This window comes from Lepidochelys kempii, chromosome 12, assembly GCF_965140265.1.
Source record: "Lepidochelys kempii isolate rLepKem1 chromosome 12, rLepKem1.hap2, whole genome shotgun sequence".
In the NCBI taxonomy this organism is placed as follows: domain Eukaryota; kingdom Metazoa; phylum Chordata; order Testudines; family Cheloniidae; genus Lepidochelys; species Lepidochelys kempii.
In genome coordinates, this window is record NC_133267.1 from 32,490,571 (window position 1) to 32,501,119 (window position 10,549).

General features: G+C 39.7%; 1 protein-coding gene across 1 annotated transcript in view; it reads left to right on the top strand.

Moving 5' to 3' along the window:
- LOC140896355 (protein phosphatase 1 regulatory subunit 3E-like) overlaps positions 1–7,651 on the top strand; it is a 29,076-nt gene extending 21,425 nt beyond the window's left edge. The window contains exons 3-4 of the mRNA XM_073308037.1: positions 2,702–3,147; positions 6,302–7,651. The gene's annotated coding sequence lies outside the window, so the exon portion shown is untranslated. The remainder of the gene's footprint in view (positions 1–2,701; positions 3,148–6,301) is intronic.
- The last annotated feature ends 2,898 nt before the right edge of the window (positions 7,652–10,549 follow it).

A 10,549-nucleotide genomic window follows, 5' to 3' on the forward strand; every position in this document is an offset into this window, starting at 1 on the left:
TTTGAATGACTGTCATTCAAAACACACCATATAATCAAGACAAAAATTAATCTGCTATAAGAATGATACCTTTTGTCATGGTAACTAAGAACAGATACAGTTGCCCAGCTTTGAGCCTCAGGCTGCTCTGTGTTGGGCCTGTCAGCAGCACAAGTTAGGGGGCTATTATAGCAGCCAGGGATTTCCAGGGCATAGGAATGTCTCAACCTTAATCCTTTACCCAAATTTCAAACCCAGCATTGGCTGCAAGGTGGAGTAGTGGTTTAGGAGCTTCTGTGGCAAATCCATGAAAATCCCCTACATATGGGGAATTCTTGTGCAAGACTACTTCTCTGATATAAAAAATACAGAATCACCCGCCGAGTTTGTGGAATAATTTTCATAGTTAGAAAATAATCTAAATCAAGTTCTGTATCTGTGTGAAAATATATCTGTAAGCAAAACATATTCCATGTCATGAATAAAGATTGTAAACAAATGTACAAGAAAATGGTCTGAGAGCAAATGATGTTCAATACTTGAACAGAGCAGCACTATTAGAGCTCAAGTGATCAAATTCTGCATTAGCAGGGAGATGGGGCAGGGATATTGTGAGGGAACCTACCCAAACCTAAATACCACTGAATAATCTCTCCCACCAAGGACAGTTCCTCCAAGATAGTGGAACATGTTCAAAACAAAAAGATAAGGTGTACACGCAGGAACAAAATGTTACCATCCTGCTTAATATATGATGGGAAAAGCAGGAAAGAACTGTATATATTAGGATAACAAATAATAGCAATACAAGGACATTAAGTGAAGATGAACATAAATATAGCTTGAAAATTAAATATGCAAACTTCAAATTCAGCACATTATGTTGCAGATTCCTTCTTTAACTCTGGACTGTTAGTTAATGTGTAGGTTTTGAGACCCGAAGGGATCATCAGATCATCTAGTCTGACCTGTATAACACCCATCCATAGAATTTCACCTAGTTACCCTATATTGAGCCCAGTTCCTTGTGTTTGACTAAAGCATGTCTTCCAGAGAGGCATCCAGTCTTCCTTTGAAGCCATCAAGAGATGGAGAATCCATCACTTCCCTAGCAATCTGTTCCAACGGTTAATCATCCTTACAATTAAAAATCTGTGCCTTATTTCTAATTTGCATTTGTCGGGTTTTAACTTCCGGTGATTGCTTTTTGTTATATCTTTATCTGCTAGATTAAAGAGCCCTTTTAGTACCTGGTATTTTCTCCCAATGAAGGTACTTAGACACTGGGATCAAGTCACCTCGTGATATTCTTTTTGACAAGCTAAACATTGAGCTCTCTAAGTTTCTCACTGTAAGGCATTTTTTTCCAGCTCCCGAATGAGTTTCGTGGCTCTTTGCAGCACCATCTCCAATTTTTCATCCTTTTTAAAATATGGACACAAGAACTGGACAGAGTATTCAGTTTTTGGTTTCACCACTGCTGTACACAGAGGTGAAATAACCTCCCTACTTCTACTTGCTTCTCACCTGTTCATACGCTCAAGGTTTGCATTATTATCTCTCTTTGCCACAGCACTGCACTGGGAGCTCTGTTCAGTTGTTTGTGGAGTATGATCCCTTCCATCTTTTTCAGTGTCACTGCTGACCAGGATATTGTCCTCAGGTCTGTAGATATGGTCTGCATTCTTCATATTTAGAGCTAAGACCTTGCATTAGGCTGTATTAAAACACATTTTGTTTGAATGGGCCCAGCTTAAAAAACAATCCAGATCACTTTTAATGACTGCTCTTCATTTACCACTCAACTAATTTTTGTATCACCCACAAATTTTATCAGCTGTGATTTTATATTTACTTCCAGATCATTGATAAAAAATATTGAATAATGTTGGATTGATGTTAATTATGTGGATTTTTATTTTTGTGTATATGCCAGAATATTTGTTTCTGTATTTTATAACATGCTGCCAACTGCTTGATACTGCACAACACAGAAAAGGCACAGCAGTGCTCCTGCCCCACAGGGCTTGCTTGCAGTCAAGGGCCAAATCATAGCCCATAGGAGGGGACTTTTTGGAACATTCACACAAATTCGCTACTGGGTGAGGCAAGCTCAGTTTTGCTACTTCACACACACATGTTTAGAGTTTATCCCCAAACCTGGCAGACCCCAGAGGATCTGTGGAAGGCCAGGGTCAGTTACACAGAAGCCTGCTGCCTCCACACCAGTTCTGCACCCCAGGGGCCTCACGCAGCACCATGGTAGCAGAGCAGCAATGGGGCCATCCTAAAATTACCCCTTGCCACCATGACCCTTGGTTCTGGAGGTATATTTCCTCTTCTGAGTAAGTTCTGCAGGGCCAGAAAGGGAACTATTTGCATCGCCTAGCCCTGAGCCTCCAATTCTTTCATCTGGCCCATTCAGTCCCACCCACCCATCGGCACAGACCCAAGACAACAGGGAGAGGACTGCAGGCAGGGGAACTGTACTTTGAAGATGGCTGAGCCCTCGTGGAGAATACATGTTAATCTCAGGGGAATGTTGCTGTCTAGTTCCAAGTAACTTAACCCCAGATATCACAGGACAAGGAAGCCTTAAATTTACAGTTTTCTTTATTTTATAAACCTGTGAGAAAAATGATGAATTTCAGAAGAGATGGTCGTGGTGAAGGGGGTGCACGGACACAACAGATAATTTGCTCTGCTGTTTGATCCACTGCAGGCGCAGAACTAGGTTGTATCACTGCTAGACGCACAGCCCAGGTGAATCCAGGAGCAGCCCTGCCTTCAAACACATTGACTGAGCATGTGCACAGTGGGTCACAAAGGACAGTTGTGAATTCAGCAATGTTACAAAACATGCAGTTGTCAAGATTGTATAACAGCTGCTTTGGGAACAGATAAGTACCTGCTGTTGAAGGACCATGGAGGATGTAGAAACTGATAAGTTCAGGATCCCCAGTGAGAGAGACTTTCAGATTGATGTACACAAGCTAGAATTGGAGAGAAGGAACGAGGAAGCTGAGGAGTGTTTCTGCTTGGTTCTTTCCTCACTGGAACATCATAAGACTACAAGTTCAGTTCCTGCATATTGTCAAAAGTCTGAGGTGGCATCATGCACATCAGCACTCTCAGCTGCAGGACATTTACTGCAGTTATTTCCCTCTGGTAAGATTACTATTTATGATTTTATTTTATAGATTCCAAAGTGTACGAGTTGCTTCACCCAAGAACAGCCCTTATCTCAGTGATCTTACAATGTACATTTTAGATGTAACAAACCAAGTGAGGGTTGTAAATAGTAGGTGGAGATGGGACAAGAAAGGATAAAGGTTAGGACCACACAATAACATGCTTGTTTACTTTAGGCATGTGCACACCTTGGTGACTCTTTTTTGTTTATTTAAGATACAGGTCAGGATAACAGAAATAGGGAGTATTATCAACTTATTTATTGTGGGCATCTCAGCTTATTGCACATTTTTAATGCACCCATCACTATACAATCTGGGTGCCCCACAAAAATTTGAGATATATTATCCTCCTAAATGGGAGAATGTACCGGCATTCACTCTGCTAAAGTTATCTTATAATGATTCAATCCTGGCAGGAAATCCCCAGGTCAGCATTGTTAGGGATACTCCTGCCCTGACTGTTGGGAAATACATACAGTTAGATTGTACCCCTCTTACATTACTACACAAGTAATTCTGTTGAAATCAAAGGGACTACTTGCATAAAAAAGGTATCGCTGCTCAGCATAAGTAAGGGTGGTGGAACAATCTGGCCCTATGTAAGTTGGCTGTTCTTGCTCTGCTCTCTCAGGGCCTGACCCAGCTTCCTTTCATGTTAAAGGGAGTTATGCCAGTGACTTCAAGGGAAGCGATAGTAGGGCCTGAAAACTCAAACCATCTCTGTCAAAGTCAATGGAAAGATTTGTATTGACTCAGTGGAAATTGGATTGGCCCCTAAATGTGGTAAATCTTGATGGTTTCCAGACACATGGGGAAAAAAAAAGGTCCTGGCCATGAAGAGCTTACAGTTTCAGTTAGATATAACACAGCAGAAGAAGAGAAAAGCCTATTGGGGAGAGGGCAGGGAAGGATGATGGGTACAACAAATAAGGCTCACATAATTTGTTTTGTTGCATATATATCATGTTGGTTCCAGTTTTTTGTTTTTTTCCTAATGAAGTCAGACCCGTCCCCCTCTCTCCCCCCCGCCCACTATGTTTAATCATGTCTTTGGTTCCACCCTTGAAATTTCATGGAGGAGTTAAATGAAACTGAGATGGGCATGTTAATGCAAGGCCTTTGAGAGGAAAATGATTTGGGTAGAAAACTAGGCCTGATTCTCCCAGGCTCTCAGCTCTTTTTCTTTTCTTTGGCAGATATTTGTCTTTTACATTTTGAGTGCCCCAAGAGGTAGAATTGTGGCACTGAGGTTTTAAACAGGAAATATGGTATTTCAATTAAGTGTACTATTTGAATAGCAGAGATGAAACTCCACCCAGCCCCAGATGTCATGGAATAGTGATAATGCAACCAAGATACTTCTCCTTTCCAAAAAACCCAGTGCAGTCCTAGCATATTCCTTGCACTCTTTGACACTTCCCATCAGCACAAAGAATCAGAAAGCTCACATTTCCAGTTGAAGAGCAGAGGATGGCTCTGGATAGATTTATTACTTTAGTTCTGTTTCTCAGATAACTAAGGTGACATGAAGATAACCATCATGTTTTTTAAATGTCAGCTTGGTATATTACAACTCTGTATGGGGAGATACTAATACAAGAAGATTGTAAATTCCAAATATATCAATAAAAGGAAAGAGGATCCTTATCTACAGGTCATCGATTGACTGGACGCACCAGTCAAAGAGAGCATTATAAAATTTAAACACATGCTGCATTTAAGAAATGGAGATGTGCCATCTTTGTAGCTCAGTAATCAGAGCTGCTTAAGTAATTGTCTTACTGCTAATTTAATTTGACAGTGAAGCTGATACTGAATACTTCTGATGACCTTGCTGACAAATTAAAAACAGTAGTGCATCGGTAAATATTACAGCGTTAGCTCTCAAAAGGAATAATACTATCATGCAAACCTGATTCCATTTTTCAGTACTGTAGATGCAACATTTTGGAAATGAGATGAATTAAATTAATGCAGCAAAAACAAAATTCCATGGATGAACTTTCTAAAGTCTATAATTATAGAAAAATAATTAAAAGTTTAGTGGTTAGCTCAGGGAACTGTGAGTTGGGACTCTTGGGTTCTTTTCTTGGCTCTGCTTGTATAGCCATGGAGTCACAGTCTCTCTGTGTTATGCCAGTTTCCTCATTCGTAAAATTAATATCAAGCCACCTACCTCCCAGGGCGCTTTGAGTCTTAATTAATAAGTGTTTGTAAAGTACTTTCAGATCTCCAGGTACAAGCTGTTACAGAGCTGCAGAGCATTATTATTATTACTTTAGCTTAGTTTCACACTGATGAATGTCACACTGGTGAGTGGTGTATGGAAGCTTTTTCTCTGATAATAATCCGGGCATAGGTATTTCAATCCAAGGATCTCAAACACTTTACAGACATTAATTAATGAAACCATGCAAGGCAGGGAAGTATTGTCCCCACATTTTTTAGAGGAACTAGGAGGCTAAGTAACTTGCTCAAGATCACACATAAACCCATGGTACAGTAGGGAATTGACAGATGCCCTGACTTCCAGTCCTGTGCTTTAATCACAGGATCATCGTTTTTCTAAGTGCATTTCATTAAAGAAATGTTAAATTCTGGCTCAGCTGGTAGCTCAGAAAGTTGTCATTCTGGCTACCCATATCTGGAAGCAAGCGCATGACTTTTATAATGCAGGCCAAGAGAACCTTGAGGGAGAGGACACAGACTTTTTCACACTTGACTACATCCCAGCAGCCTGTTTAAGTAATGACAATGTCAGAAGTGCGCAATGTACTTGTAGCTGTGTCAGTCCCAGGGTATTAGACAAGGTGAGTAAGGTAATGTCAGAAGTGACTCTTATATGCTCTCCAGGCTGTGGTGACTGTTTTGCACCCATTTGATTTAAAGGAAAGAAAACTAGTATTTTAAGGAGAAAATATGGGTAAAAAATAAATGTGGTTTGTCTCTAACTGATTTCATACCTGGACTCAGAAAGGTACATGTCATCTGTGACAGTGTAACAGTGAATGAAGGGCAGGTAATGCTTGGATACTTAACGCTTCACTGTAAAGATTAAGGGATAATGCTGGAAGGTAAAATGCCTTAACTTGTCAAATGAGCACATTTTTATTCTCCATGTTTTTCAGGCACTCCTACCCTCATTTGACTCCAGACAGATCTGGAACTACCTTTACCTTTGTCTGTTCAGGAGGCTGATTCAGCCAAAGTATGTTCTGGGAATTTTTGCTCATCTACCACTCACCCTGAATTTCTAAGTGTGAATCAAAGCATCTCCAATAAACTTTCATTTGCTGCTGTGGCCCAGAATTCAGCACCAAAGAGCAAAAATGAAAACTGGACATCTTCATGAACTTTGAAAAACAGCTGCTCTGATAATGTAAAATGTCCTCAGAAAAGTTATGAGACTGATCAACTGTCAATAGCTATAGAAAGTGCATATCATGGCTAACCAGAGCCTGAAGATTGTGTTTTGTATTCTTTGGATAACTGTGTTTGTTCTTAGTGAAGATCTCACCTGCAAATAAGACTATAAACAGAGCTGAAAAGGGAAGGAGAAAGAAGAAGGCATCTTTGCCAAGGAGCCCGGTAGCTGTGAAAGCTGCAGTGTTCTGGTGTAGAAGAGATTTGTGTGTATATGACAAACCTGCATTAATAAAGACACAGGATCTTGAGGTTCCAATTATCCCTGTTTTCCAGTGGAGCTTCCATGAAGAAAATGGGCAGAATTATACATTGGCAGCTGGAGGAGCTATCAGATATGGGCTTCCCCATGCCCTGCCGCAGCTGAACCAGTCTCTGCTGGCCACGTTTAAACTCTTTTTGAGATCTTTTAAGACAAAAAAACTTGTACCTTTCCCTATATTCCAGTTTTTGTGGGAGATGACATTTAAGTATTCATATGAGTCTTTTGGCTAGCTTCTAGCGTATTTTACAACCTGAAGAATGACTGGGGTTTTGAAAATGACCCTCAAAGGAACATGGACTGGAATTTTGCCTTTATTTGTCTTTTTATAATGAATAAGCCTTTTTTATGTCATCTTCCACTAGTGATATTTGGTTTCTCTTTCTATTGTTGTGTATTTATTTTTATTTTCAAATCATTATTTTGAAGTAGGAAAGGAAGCGTTAGACTAAAAACTTGTTATATCTTTGTGGCTGCAAATCAACCATCCTTTCATAATCTACTGGTTTGTGTATAAATCACCATTGCCCTCTAGTGGATGGAATGTCAAACGTATTTGTACGTGCCTAGGTTCTGAACTAGTGGAACTGATTTTCCTAGGTCACAGGTTTGGTAGATAAAAGTTCAATTTTCACACCTGTTGCCACATGCTGGTGACTGGTATATATTTGTGCCTACATGTTGTTGCATTTGACTCAGCATAATGTGCCTAAGTATTGCTGATCATATTGTATGCAAGAGCATCTTCTGTTCTAAAACTATTAAAGTAGCTAAGCAATAGTTTCTTGCTTCTTTGGACTGTGGCAATTTTGTTATGTGAAGGTTGAATATATAAATTTCTAAACATATGGCTTACACAGTCCATTTTTTTAAAGAAACTGGAAGGAAAATGGTTCTGTGGTATGAATTTCTCATGTCAAGGAGCAAAATGGAGGGTAAATAGTAAGAGATAAAAATACACAGGGATATAACTATATATTGGAATTATTACATAGTGGTTAAATGAAATTTCACCATGGAACCTGAATACGTGAGCATGCAAGGAATTGTATTAAAGATAGCCAAACAAGAGTTTGTTCATTTAGATTGACTGGGCAGCTCGTCAGAAAATCCTGGGACTTGGTGCTTTCTAATGGCTGGAGAACTTTCTTGGGAATGGTCGGGAACATTCCAGGGAACACTGCTGTACAGAACAGAAGCCAGATCTTGCTTCCATTGATGTAAATGGTTAATTCCTAGATTTCAACAGGAGCAGGATTATATCCTAGATCTAGCTTTAGACCCACTCTGTGATTAACCATTTTTTTCTAATGGTCCCATAACGCTCTGAGTAAAAATGACTGTTTTTTAGTAGGACACTCACAGATTTGGTGAAGCATTGAATGAAAATATATATAAAAAAATAATCCTTTTAAGGAATTAGACACTGTGAAAAAAATCAGTTTATGCTGACAGATCTAACACCAGTCATCTCTCCCCCTGCCTCCATTTTGGTCAAATCAGCGCTTTATGAAGCTTAATTCACTAAGACAAGCATACCTAAGTTTCTCAGAAAGATGGCATGGAGAAATCTGGCTTATTGGCTGTTGACTCAATTTCCAGACAAGCCCACAGAATCAGTCAGACCTGTATAAAGGTTACATATTCCAAGGCACAGCTTTCAACATGATACCTACAGTATTTCCGTGCTCTAATAGCATGATGTACTTGCACAATGACATGTCTAGTCTGTCCAGAAATAGGAATTTGAGCTAGTCTTCCAAAGGAAGTGTTGGGTTCTCTGAAATCATATAATAACCTAGACAAGGCAATGGACATATTGTATTGGCAGCAGGATAATCTGGACAGTTTAATGGGTCCTTCCCATCTCTAAATCTTATATAATACTAGACTTTAGTATCCTAATGTATCCTAAATAAATAAATACAAATAAATACAAAAACAAACAAATAAATCTGGACAATTTAATGGGTCCTTCCCATCTCTAAATCTTATATAATACTAGACTTTAGTATCCTAATGTATATACACTTTGGCTATAAACTGCTGTTAGTAATTTGTTTTTAGTGTTTTCTAAATGTAATAGACACCCCTATAACAGAACACTTGAGATGTCATATTCACAAAACATGGTAGTGTGTTTCTTCCCAATTATGGAAAGCGGGTAAGAGAAGGGAAACGTATCTCAGAATATATTCCCTTTGTGTTAGTAAATCCTGATTAGCCATATATTTCAGAATTACTTTATTCTGTCCTTCCTCTCTGCGCTCAATTTTTATGGAAGTTAAAGCCTTGTGTTAGAACAGTGTTTCCCAAACTTAGAAGGCCTCTTGTTCAGGGAAAGCCCCTGGTGGGCGGGCCGGTTTGTTTACTTGCCGCGTCCACAGGTTAGGCCGATCGCGGCTCCCACTGGCCGCGATTTGCAGCTCCAGGCTAATGGGGGCTGTGGGAAGTGGCGGCTGGTACCTCCCTCGGTCCACGCTGCTTCCTGCAGCAGCAAACCACAGCCAGTGGGAGCCACGATCAGCCAAACCTGCGGACGCAGCATGCAAACAAACCGGCCCAGCCCGCCAGGGGCTTTCCCTGAACAAGCGGTGTCCCAGGTTTGGGAAACACTACATTAGTACATGGGTTATGACTGTTGTGGATTTGGGTTAACAATGAGGTAGGCCTACTGAGACCCAGTTGTTATACTTTGTATTTGCATAATGGGTTTTTCATTTTTAAAGCACTCTGACAGCATTTGTTACTTATCCTCACAATACCCTTGTGTGTGTAGTTCCATTTTAGAAATGGTGAGACTGAAGCCTAAATATTAAATGAATTACACAAGGTGTCACAGTCAGCCAAGGAGCTAGGATTAAAATATAGACTGCTTTAGTCCCAGATAGGTGATCAAGCCACTAGATGACATCTCTGTGACTGCAGTTCATGCTGAAAGGAAAGTCAAGATGCTCTAAAAATCCCAGGTAAACAAAGATTGAACGATGAAATAATAGTTTGCCAGCTAGAACCTCTTTCATGAATAGTTACATGGAAGCAGGACACTGATTGTGTAATTTCCATATATTCCTGGAAATGACTCATTTCAGAGCAATTGGCTTTAGTGGCATTCTCTCTCACTTGTACTACTCAAAAGCTTAAAACAAATAGTTCCTAAAAAGTAGGTTTTAGGCAGTCCTAAGTTCATGTACATGTTGATAGTGTTGTCTATCACAGTGTTACTATTTCAAAGGCATGATTCTTGGACAGAATTTTCTATAAAGTCATTACAGATCTACAAGAAAGACAGCAACAGTCCTTATAAGATGCAGTTTGAGGTATGAAAACATACAGATTGGGGATTCTTTCTCTGGCTGTAATAGAATCCCTATTCTTGACAAACTTCTTGATTTTATACTAAGATGTACTGAAGATGATATAGTCAAGAATCAGGAAGTTTGCTTTTTGGTATCTGGATCACCTAAAAAGGTTTTAAGTACGGAATTTTAGATCCAGCCTCCTAGGACAGTCCTTATAATACAGGGCTAAAAGTTTGAGAGAGTCAGACACAAGACAATTGTCTAATGAAAGATGTCACTACCAGCGCCATCCATGAGGGAGCAATGAAGTATGAACAGAAAGACTGATTACATAGTGAAAGAATTTCCCTGCAGAACTCCAGGAACAAGAGCAGTAGTACACCCAAGCA